The sequence below is a fragment of the Pseudonaja textilis genome, chromosome 3, assembly GCF_049901715.1.
Source record: "Pseudonaja textilis isolate UNSWEBS1 chromosome 3, rPseTex1.2, whole genome shotgun sequence".
NCBI lineage: Eukaryota > Metazoa > Chordata > Lepidosauria > Squamata > Elapidae > Pseudonaja > Pseudonaja textilis.
Window position 1 is genome coordinate 26935141 of NC_141992.1, and position 12734 is coordinate 26947874.

Below are 12734 nucleotides of genomic sequence, written 5' to 3' on the forward strand. Positions count from 1 at the left end.
ACTTTTATATATACCATATAAACACAAATTTACTCCTGAGACACTGTTTAACCAAAATCCTTCATTTAGGCTTAATATGCATCAAGAAAAATTAATGTAGACCAGAGGTGTCAAACTCAAGGCCTAGGCCAGATCTGGCCTGCTGGGTGCTTAGATCTGGCCCGCAGGGCTGCCCTAGAAACAGCAAAGGGCCGGCTCATGGTTCCTCTGCCAGTGAAAAGGGAGTTCAGGAGGGCTGCGTGTGGCCCTCCTGAGCTCTGTTTTCACTGGCAGAGTGTTTCAGGAGGCTGTCCCAGCTGAATATGGAATTCGCAAGGGCCATGCTTGGCTGCCCCAAGCTCCATTTTTACTGGCAGAGGCCATTGCAGCTGAAAACATTGCTTGGGGGCCCATTTTCACTCACAGAGCTCTTGGAACACCACAGGTGTCCCCGACAGGAGTAACATCATTCTGGCCACACATGGTAACATCATGCTGGCCCCCTCCCACTAGGTCAAACACAACCCTGATGCGGCCCTCAGTGAAATTGAGTTTGACACTCCTGATGTAGATGTAGATGATGATGACAACTATCATATTTAATGGGGGTGAATTTCCATAAACTAGTTATATAAAAGTATCTACAGTCAAAGGTGGAACAGTAGACATGGATAATGTCCACATACTTGATTGTGGGAATCCAACACTATCATCACATGCTCTCTTCTCTTTTCAAAACTCTTTAGGAGATTCTGCTAAATAACAGACATTTTTATAAATTTAATATGAATATAAGATGACATAGTGAAGGATCCTCATCTATCCATCTTAGCTTTGCAGGGTTTTGTTTGTGTGTGTATGTATGAAATGTATGGGGTTTGATTTGCTTTAACTAAGTGCTAGAGCTTCTGGGAAGTCAAAAATATTTTCTGGAAAAAGGCAAATCCCTTCCTCACCTGTTCCAAGAAAACTGCAAGAAAGTATTTACTAGGAGTGAGACTTAATTTGACCTTTTACATTTGCATGAGCTACAAATTGCTGTCTTTTACCTTAGTGTATGAGTTTTACATTAAAACCAGCTACTGCATGTATAAATCACATTTCCCAGTGTAAATGGAACATACTGAGAAATTTTTTCCCTGTTCAGTAGGGTCTGCATAACCCATTTCCAAAAGGTATGTTATTATGCAAAGGAAGAAACAACCCATAATCATAATTCACTTTACCCAGTGGCACCAAGAATGTCATTTTATTTTACTTTTTGCACAAAATGATGAATCTAGGAAGGAATGTTCAGCAGCCACTTCTTTCTGCAAATTGGTGTATTTCTAAGTACTTTTTAATGGGTACTTATAAATAAAAAGGCTGTAAATAATCAATTGATATTTAAAACAACCACCTTATTAAATACAATCCTGAAATAAGCAGTTTGACATTAAAAAGTGGGAAATAGTAATACTGTATGCTATATTATACTTTACCAGATGAGAAGCAGTCTACAGAAATTTTTCCAAAACTCAGTTTTTCTAGTTGTTCATATATCATTTGTTTTGTGTTTTGTTTAAAGCATTATTTAAAAATAATTATGGGCTGTTTTCTGTGGGTTCTGCTCAAACATTAAGAGAAGTTTTCTGGATCATATCCATAAATTTAATCTCATCTGAAGTAAATGAATGACAAATTTTAAGTTGTGGTAACAGAGCTGGATTTGGACTACATTTTCAGTGTTTCAGTAACTGTTGCCTGGAGAAATACAGCATGCAAACCATTGTACTGTATACATGGGCAAGAAGGGATGAATTACTCATTCCTTGTGCTTTTGCTCTAGAAATAATTCACAAGTAATGCTTATCAGTCATGTTCCATTGTTTTGGCAGATGTTTTCCTGAGAAGATATCTTGACTCAATGTCCCCTCCAATAATGTTGGTGTTTTTTTCCTTTTTTCTCATTGGACAAATGTAATTTGAATAACTATTTGGGCAATAAATCATATTCCACAGGGTGTGTCTGTCAGCAATCAAATCTTTAGCTAGCATTCTGGTATTTCTCAAATTTCCACTGACCTTTTGACTGTAAAGGCTTAAGACTAAAATCCTAGTATCAGCTGTGCTCCCCCCTCCCAATTGATGAACATATGAGAATCTGTAGAAGAGAAAGTGCAGTTACACAAATGTAACAACCTAACATGAGAAAAAGTTCCAAATGAAGAATGTTAAGAGTTGTTGGTCATTCAAATAAGAGTGGCCTGCCTATTTCATATTCATACAAGACCTGGCAATGCAAGATTATATTATAATATTTGGATCTAGATTTACTCTCCATTAACAGAAGGGAAACTTCCATTTGTGATAAGACATGGATTTCAATGGGACATCCCAACTGAAAATGAAACTGAAGAAGCAATAATGTTTATAGTTTTACTTTGCTTCTCTATTTCCTCTGTACTGTAGTAAAGAATCTAGTAATGCAAAACAGATATTTAAAGACAACAGTGCAAAACTACAAGGGGAGGTTTTAGAATACAGGAGAATCTTTAAAAAAATAATCTTCCTGTTTTACTAGCAGGATCATCTAATTTGCTGCTCCCTGCAACTCAAGAATCAATGTGATCAATACTTTTCAAGTTAAAGCAGGGTCACAGAGTCTCAGGTAAGACTTATGCACAGAAAGATGACTGTCTGTATTATGTAATCAACATTTCAGATGATTTTTCTAGTGGTTGTCAATTAACAAATATTTTAAAGGTAACAATGAACTGGGAAATACGTAAATTAATCATGATGAATTATGTCATTTTTTTCCAAAACTATTGACTTATAGATATGTTAAGCATATACTTCCCTTCACTTCCATTTTGGGGGGTTGAACATGTAAACTGGACAACTGGATGATTGAGAATATCCATAGACATGTAAAACGGAGGTGAAGTTAATGGTCTGATACATGGAATGGCTATCAGGCTGAGCTTAGGTGTGATGTTTGTGATTTTCCTCCAGCTAATGGCTAAAAGGAAAATTGAAAGAGGCCATGATATACAGTTTTCTGTACCTTGGTTTATTATTGTAATTGAATTTAAGGTATTTATTTAAAAAAATCAGTAGGAAAACAGTAAAGAAATAATAGCAGAAATAATAAGGTTTAGAAACATATGTTTTGACAACCTGGAATAGAGTGGAATTACGCTACTAATAGAAAAATGTGCATTCTCAGATTTACACTGCATAAGAAAAGTCATTTGGTTGGATTAAGATTCATAATCATTTTGTAATAGATTATTCTTCAGTCACAGGAATGAGCTATGGGGACGCTGAAGGAAAGGCTCAAAAATTTATATGAATTACAGAATGCAACATGATTGTTGCAACTGTGAATAGTGTATTATTTATTGATATTTATTTATATTAAAATGTATATTCCATTAAATCAATCATCATATATTCCGTGGCAAAGATCAGAACAACAATAATGCAATTATTAATAGAAGAGATAAGCAGATACCTTTCATTTTATACCTACTATAGATGTTTTATTCAAGAGTTTCATGTTGCTGTGTTCAGTTAGTAAGCTGCCTATCCACACACACACACACATACGATAATTTGTATTTTTATACATATAGGCCACATTTAGTGCAAGTCTGAATAGTGTGATTCCATTTAGTGCAAATATAAATTGATTTTGTCCTACCAGATTCAATAGAATGTTCTGTTGTCTAGGGATATTCATTTGATGGGCCCTAGGCAATGGTTTATTGTGATGTGGCACCCACATTACAGCATCTTCTCCCTTGTCCCAGAAATGAAATCAGTCTCTTTATTTCTGAGCTTTCAAATGTCTCTCAAGATCTAGAGACCCCAGGGAACTAGTAAGGGGGCACCTTTGTTGTGAATATTTCTCTGCCTATTATTTTCCTTTTTAGGTTTGCTTTTATAGTTTTAATGCTTTTTAACTAATTCCTATATTATTACAAATAATGACTGTTTTATAGTTTTGCTTTTTACTGGTGTGTTGTATACCATTCAGAGTCACTATCTGCAAAATAGTCAGCTATATAAATTTGATTAATAAATCAGTATGAAGTCCTCAAGAACCTTCTTAAAAAGAGAGTTACTCTTTTTGTTCTTTATACCATATATTTTTTAAATATGATTTATTCCAATATATGTGCTTTCAAGACAGATTTTTTTTAAAAAAAAAAATCCATAAAGTCATTTTATTGTAGGAGGACAGTCTGTGGTGGAAAAAAACTGGAAGTGTGTGGTAGCACCTTTTCCAACTAACAAATTTTGTTAAAAAGGCAAAAGCTTTCTTTTAGTCAGAAAAGGTGCTATCCAACTCTTCCTGGTATAAAGACAACTCAGTAACCCAGTATGCTATCTTATTAATGAGTTGGTAATATGGGAAATTTTTAATTGATCTGCATACTGCTACAAGGAACAGGATTAGTATCTATTAGGAAACAAAATCTTAGATGTTCTACTTAATTATAAAAATAGAGCTCAGCAACCTGTGGAATTAAAGTCTTTAATCTTTTAAAAATTATCCCCAAGTATTCCCATTGTTGACTTTATAAACATTTGTCTGCCTGAATCATACATGACATGGGAAGCCACTTACTGTTCCTGCTCTAGGGAAGGGTTAATCTATTGTTCTCTGCTTGCAGCATGAAGATTTGCCTTTACGGTTAACTCTCTATCAACACAACTGAGATTTACAACCTGATGTAAAGGCATCCAGAATTCATTGCCATTTTCTTTGGGAAATATTTCTGCATGTGAGCACCCAGAAGTGCTAGGGCTCTACTTGTCACATATTTTATGCTTTATGATGATCCTTGCCTGGGTGTCTGCAGTGTTGAAGGTTTCTAAGCTTAGTACCAATGAGCCAACCAGCCATCCAGCCATCCAGCCAACCAACCAGCCATTATTCAGCTTGAAAAAACCAGCTCCTCTGATCTCCACTTGGAGGTAGGGGAGAAACAGCACTGTGAGCAACAGCTAAAGTTTACTACCCCACTTATCTCTATAAATATTCACACTGCACTCTTGCTCAGTAGTGCTCAGTAGTTATTGTTCCCCACCCCCCCACCCCCCGTTGATGCTTTTTATGTATATATTTCCCTCTCCATTCCTTATTTTATTTTAAGCGCCTTGGAGAGTTCAACTGTCGCCCAAGGCTTCAAACTAATTTTCTCTTCAGAAATGATTGCAGAGAACGCATGCATAATAAATCCCGTTATTGCTCTTGTTATTAAAATGGGTTGTTAGGAAGTGGACTTGGAGGCCTTTTTATCTGATGACAGCAGTTCTTCTTAGCTTGGCACTTATGGCTTATTGACAGATGCTGCCAGGTTTTAAAAGAAATCCAAAAGAAGAGAGTGAGAATGTTGAAAATAGTTGGTTCAGATTATGCTCAGGTTTGGGAAAATGACCTGATGTAGAACTAATGCTAGACCTATACAATTTTAGTGGTAGAAGCAATGGGTTGACTTGCCTATTGTAGAATGAGTCATCAAATCATTATTTCTTCTGATTAAAGCTAAACTTCGGGGAATTAAGTGGAGACTAGAGCTACATTTTTTATTATTTGCCAGATTTGTTATTCTAAAATAGCCTTCTCCAGTCAACTGCACTCTGGAACTCCCAGATCTGGGCCAGGCAGGCTAAGAATTTGAAAAAACTTTAGCCACAATATATCTGGAAAATGCAGATTTCAAAACATCAACCTTAATCATTTAAACTATTAAAATATATTCAAACAAAATAAACTTCTATTCAGATGTTTTTGATAATCCTGTTTAGATTTTTTTCATAGATCTTTAGATATATGCAGAAACATGATTCAGAGTTTCAATCTAAAGACATTTTTACTGAATAGTCTATCAAATCTTTGAATTACAATCAGGCCAGACAGAATCAGTGAATCAAATTAGGTATTTCCAACTCAGTCTGCTGGTATGATGAATACAAGCTGAAAAGTGTGGCTTTTAAAATTAGATTAAATTAGATCATCTTTCAGAACTGGATCAGTCTTTATTCATACTTGACCTTAACTTTCCTTCTTCTAACATACATACTTCGTAAGGCCTCCTTGCCACTGCATGCAACATGTTTCTCCTAACATAGCTAACTCTTACTTATATACAACACAGTGGTATATAAGAGTTCTACCCAACTATATAATAGTTGAGTAGAGCTCTTCTACCCAACTATTTCCACTTCTTTTGGCAAACCCTGTGGAGCACTCTGTGGGTAAATGATGTCTCAACTGCAGAACAAAAATTATTGAAAGCATGCTTTTACTCTCTACTGCATCCAAAACTCACAATCATTATGGTTTAATAGATAAGCAGTTCAATTATTTTGCAGCAAGGTACCATGCATACACAACTTAATTATGATGATCAGGAACTTGGGTTGATCATTGGTCATGAGCTAAGACTTTCATTTGAATAAATATAAAAAGCTAATGTACTCAAGGGGCAAAGGAGACAAATTACTAAAAGAGTGTTGCGATTGAAACCTGTGTCCAATGTCAGAATAAAAATATAAAAGATTGGGGCTTGCATCAATACAATTGATATTGAATGTCTAATCTCCTAAATGATCTCCATTGTACATCTTCTCTATGAAAATATTCCAATGCCTCCCATTCAAATTTCTAGCCTCATTAGAATTTATCCTTGAAAACTGGAGTCTTCTTTGTAAAGACACAGTAGAAACAGAATCTACCAGCAGACTCTTCCATGACCACTTTGAAGAAGGGGTGGCTTTGTTTTGTTTTGCTTTGTTTTCTTTTAGATGTCTGAATATCTAAATAATTACTGAAAAATAACTTTCCACAGTTGGTGTTTCCTGAATTGTGCTGTGGAGAAAAAGGTACATTTGTTTCTCATTGTTACAGAAGTGCTAATTCTTTTGGGGGAAGAAGAGGGAGAGGAAGAGGAAGAGGAAGAGGAGGAGGAAGAGGAGGAGGAGGAGGAGGAGGAGGAGGAGGAGGAAGAAGAAGAAGAAGAAGAAGAAGAAGAAGAAGAAGAAGAAGAAGAAGAAGAAGAAGAAGAAGAAGAAGAAGAAGAAGGAGAAGAGGGAGAGGAGGAAGAAGAAGAAGAAATGAGGAGGAGGAGAAGAAATGGGATGGGATGGGATGGGATAGAATGGAATGGAATGGAATGGAATAGAATAGAATAGAATAGAATAGAATAGAATAGAATAGAATAGAATAGAATAGAACAGCAGGAGGAGGAGGAGGTAGAGGAGAAAAGGAATGGGATGGAATGGAATGGAATGGAATAGGATAGGATAGGATAGGATAGGATAGGATAGGATAGGATAGCATAGGATAGGATAGGATAGGATAGGATAGGAATAGAACAGAACAGAATTCTTTATTTGCCATACAAGAAATTTGTCTTGGTGCAAACTCTCTCAGTGTACATAAAGGAAAAGATACATTTGTCAAGAGTCAACAATCATAAGATTCAACACTTAATAATAGCCATAGGGTACAATAAGCAATCAAATCTTACTAGGAAACAGTCAATATAAATAGTAAGGATACAAGCAACAAAGTTACAGTCATACAGTCACAAGTGTGAAGGGGTGGGTGATAAGGAGTGCTGAGAAGATTAATAGTAATAGTAGTGCAGACTTTGTAAATAGTTAGATAGTGTTGAGGGAATTATTTGTTTAGTAGAGTGATGGTGTTCAGGAAAAACTGTCCTTGTGTCTAGTTGTTCTGGTGTGCAGTGCTCTATAGCGTCGTTTTGAGGGTAAGAATTGAAACAGTTTAAGACCGGGATTTGAGGGGTCTGTAAATATTTTTACGCCCTCTTTTTGACTCCTGCAGTATACAGTTCCTCAACTGAGGGCAGGTTGGTAGTAATTGTTTTTTCTGCAGTCCTAATTATCCTTTGAAGTCTGTGTCTGTCTTGTTGGGTTGCAGAACCGAACCAGGCAGTTATAGAGGTGCAGATGGCAGACTCAATAATTCCTCTGTAGAACTGTATCAGCAGCTCCTTGGGCAGTTTGAGCTTTCTGAGTTGGTGCAGAAAGAACATTCTTTGTTGTGCTTTTTGATGACATTTTTTATGTTAGATGTCCGTTTTAGGTCTTATGATATGATAGAACCTAGAAATTTGAAGAGCTCTGATGTTGATACTGTGTTATCTTGCATTGTAAGAGGTGATAAGTATGGGAAGTTTTTTCCTAAAGTCTACCACCATTTCTACGGTTTTGAGTGTTTTCAGTTCCAGATTGTTCTGGTTACACCACGAGACAAGTTGTATAATCTCCTGTCTGTATGAGGATTCGTCATTGTCTCAAATGAGACCAATCACTATTGTATCATCTGCAAACTTCAGTATTTTAACAGCTGGATCGTTTGAGATGCAGCCTCAGAAGAAGAAGAATCTAGCTTTCATATATCATTCCAAATATGAAATAGTTGTTTCTAAACTGATTGTTTGCTCATACATAACAACAAAACCACATCTCAAATAGAGAAGTTTTTGTAATGCACCATTAAGCCTAGTTAACAAACATCTCTGAAACTTTTAGAGTTCTGCACTTTCCCGAATCTTTTGCCCTTGAGATTTCTCTCTGCCACTATTTGCATGGTGATGATACAGGAGGAAAGAAGTCTTCCATAAAAAATAAATGTTATATCACTCACTATTCTATCTATTGCTATTAACAAAAATCTATCCAATGATCTTCAACTTCAAATAATTTATTTAAAAGGGTCATTATAAGTATGCAAATATCATTTAAAAACCTAAAAACTCTTTCACTTGGCATTCTTTGTGGAATGTCACAGTCCCCCCCCCCCACCCCCCCAAAAAAATCTCATATAACATAATGTTATATAGATCTGAAGAAATGTGTCTCTCAAAAATGTATGTACTTATGTGAAGTTTATTAATAAGCATTTATTAAAGCATGGGTGAGATTGTTGATTTCCCAGTGAACTGGGAAGCATGCTTTATTAGGGTCCTATAGAGAGATCACATTTAGTTGAACAAACATTCAAGAAAGTAGAAATGCAATCTCTCTTCTGAATTCCTGGATTAAAACATGGCTGGTGGAAGAAGAATGGAGAGAGGCTGATCTCTGTTTCCTTAATGCATTTAGATGAATGTCTGAAAAAGGTTTATAAAATGCAAAAACAATTTATTGTAGAAGACTACTGGCTTATAGGACCCAGTCAGAATGCTATCCTTTCAGACTAATATGGTAGTGGCATGTTTTCCCTTTTAGAAAATGTTCCCAGTCTTTTTAAGCTTTGTATATTACAAGAACCTCAGAGCAGGGGTGGGACTCAATTTTTTTAACAACCAGTTCTGTGGGCGTGGCTTTGTTGGTGGGCTTGGCTTGGTGGTCATGTTATTGGCTGGGCGTGGCCAACTCAATATCACTCACATCGAGGCACACATCTCCTTGCCTGGCCTCTCATGACTGTGGGGATGCTGCAACAGTTGAAAGAATGAAAAATGGTCATAAGTTTTTCAGTGCCATTGTAACTTTGAATGGTCACTCCACACAAGCAAAGGAGGGGAAAAAAACTCCAGAAAGATTCCAGAGACAGGAAGTCTAGACCTGCCAAGAATGTAATAAGGGTTAATGGAGAGGCAGTTTCTGTAAGCAACACCAGAATGTTTCCTTCCTGCCTTCCTTATAGAATTAGGCCAGTAATTTCTTCTAACAACCAGTTCTCTGAACTGCTTAGAATGTTAACAACTGGTTCTAGCGAATAGGTGCGAACTGGTAGAATCCCACCTCTGCCTCAGAGTTCAGGAGAATAAAGACAAAAGGAAATAAATAAAGTGGGGAGGGGAGGGGGAAACAGATCATCATAAGTAGAAGCATAAAAAGCCACCAGAAATTATCACCCTGCAGAAATGTTCCTTTTATTGTTAGCATGATTTATTTATTTATTTAGATTTTTTAGGTTTTTGTATTATTATTCCTGTTCCTTTCTTCAAACCACAATAGAAACCTGCAAATGAAATGAGCTAGAGGACAGAAGCTGATGGCGATGGGACAATTTAAGCAATAATCTCATTTGCTTTGTAGTATAAAAAAAAGCCAATAAGGGGCTTTTTACTGAATGAAAACATGCAGAATGAATCACAAAGAGCTCTTTATTGCACATATACTGCAAGAAAAGGAATTTGTTGGTTTTTGTAAAAAGCAATGAGAAAAATCTTCTTTGACATGCCTGATCTGGAGACTGTAAATGCTCAAATGCATTTATTAATCCTTGGCTATGTTCAATATATGCATAATATTAGCATAGGTCCAGCCAGATTGTGAATGCTGATTAGGAAGTAACATGCAAATATCCCTAATTTAATGCAGTCAGTTTTCAGAAACAATAACTGCTCTAGACACTTGTTTCAGGATGTTTTCATATAGAAAAATGAAATCACAGCTAAAGTTTAATATTTCTCTCTTTCCTCTCTCTCTCCTCTTGTTCTTCTTTCTCTCTGTGTGTGTAATTTTATTGATTTTTTTAAAAATAAAAATAAATAAATAAAAATATTTTTTTAATATTTTAAATAAAAAAATTAATACAAATTAAAATAAAGGAAGAAGGAAGAAAGGAAAAGGAAGAAAGGAAAGAGAAAGCTAAAGTTCAACAAGAAAAAAAATGAAAGAAAAATAGAAAAGAAAGAAAAAAAGATATAAAGTGACTTCTGATCTTTTCAGTAATTATAAGTACAATTATACATATACCTCATGCTCTAAAAGTTATATTGTAACTCTCTTCTTTTTATAGTCTGTCCTATCCACCCTTTGTCAAAACCATAGATTATAAAAACATTCTTTTCTTTTTTTACACAAAAAAGTCCATTACAGGTTTCTAGTCAGCAATAACTATAGGTATTGCCTTTTCTCTAATCAGTTTGTCCATCTCAGCAACTTTCATCATCTTCACCAATCATTCCTCTAAAGTACATATTGCCAAATCTTTTCATCCTTATGCATATAATAATCTTGCTTCAATTATTATATATAAAATCAAAACTCCATTCTTTTTCCCACTCTTTGTCCATCATTCCCAAGGGAAAAAGTTCTAGTTTCAGTTGTATATTAATCTTTAAAATCTCTGACTCAGTATATGCATTTTATTTCCAAATCTTCTAGCTTTTTTACATATCCACCAAGCATGATAAAATGACTTTCTTGTTCACCTTTCCAACATAGATTTGAAGAACCTTTATAAAGGTAAAGGTAAAGTTTTCCCATCTAGTAATGTGGGTGGAACTGTCCAAAGACAGTTCCATGGTCATGGTCCATGATCATGTGGCCAGCATGACTATATACCAAGGTACATGGAATGCTATTATTTAATTAGTATCTATTTATCTACTTGCATTTGTATGCTTTCAAACTGCTAGATAGATATAGCATGCTGGTCATATGACCTGGGAAAACTTTGTTCATTAAAGCAATACTTTTAAAAAAATATATTATTCTAATTGGACAATGTACAATTAGATCTGTATTATCAATCTTCAATCTTGTATTGAAATGCTGCTAGTTCCTTCCTGACAAAGTACACAAGGACATCCCTTGAAACATTTCTTAATTTTGTAAATCTTGCATGTAGCCTTTAAACATTGTCATTTTTTCCATTTGCATCTGTTCCTTCCCATCCCCATAAATGGAATAGTTTTAATCACCTTTTCTGTAATGCCTTCACCGGAATCATCCAAAATCACTGTGAATCACAAGAAAAACATACTGTACCTTCTTTCTCAACTACAACAATGCCAGATTAGCTAAATATGTTTCCATCTCTCTAAGAAACTCTGGTATAATTCCTATTTCTGCAGGTTGCTCTAATGATCATCACCTTTCTTCTTCTGTTTTTTGCCTCTTTTCTGGTAGTTGCCATTCTAATATTGTAATCCAAAAATGAAGTGTGTTAATTACAAGAGGGAAAGAGTCTCCCCTTTTCTTTTTCTTTTTTCTCTTGCTTTATTCTTTCATTAAAAATGGCATTCTATATTTTCTGACCCAGTTTCCAACATGACAAGCAAATGGTTTTTTAACTAAATGTTCCCTTCATTAGGAGCACCAGAAACTCCAGAAAAGACACTCCCCTCCTCTCTCTCTCTCCTCTCTCTCTCTCTCCCTCCCTCCCTCCGTCTCTCCCTCTCTCTCTCCAGTCACAACAAAAGTTCTGGAAGGTGTGCCCCGCTCTTTTTTCAGCAGCGAAGACACACACACACACACACACTCCAAAGGTACACCTGACTCACAGCACCAAAGATTCCAAGAAAGAATTCTGATTCAGAAGTTTGGACTATTAGTGGCTGACTGACAAGAGATGAATAATTGTCTGTCACACCTATTCATCTCTGCCCCCTGCCTTTTATCCCCAGAGCTAGGATGGGGCTTAGCTAGCAATGTGGCTCTTCTATCCTGAGGACCAGCCCATAGAGTCTCCCTGCTCTCCTCTCCTCTGCCTTCTGTGCATCCACACATCAAGAATGGGACCCACCTGTTCCTCCTCTTCCTCATCAGCCACCTCTGGAGCTAGGGGATGTTGACTCTCCATCTGAAGACTGTTGGCTCTGCCTCTATTTCTATCTCTGCCAGCTCCATTCCCTCTTCCCCATTGGAGCTCTCAGATTTCCAAAGGAACTCCCACTCCTTCTCTGATTTGGTTACCAGCAGCCAGCAGTCCACAACACTATAGTTACAGTTGACATCACAATCTGACTCATATTACCTTTAGTTTGCAAAAT

General features: G+C 36.1%; 1 long non-coding RNA gene across 5 annotated transcripts in view; it reads left to right on the forward strand.

Moving 5' to 3' along the window:
- Window positions 1–12734, forward strand: part of LOC148126048 (uncharacterized) — a 124475-nt gene that overhangs the window by 105485 nt on the left and 6256 nt on the right. Inside the window, exon 1 of one of the 5 annotated variants that reach the window (XR_015742722.1) lies at window positions 2551–2629. The exons of the other annotated variants lie outside the window; for them this stretch is intronic. This is a non-coding gene — a long non-coding RNA (uncharacterized LOC148126048). Of the gene's footprint in view, window positions 1–2550; window positions 2630–12734 lie in introns of those variants that run through there. 5 annotated transcript variants of the gene reach the window in all.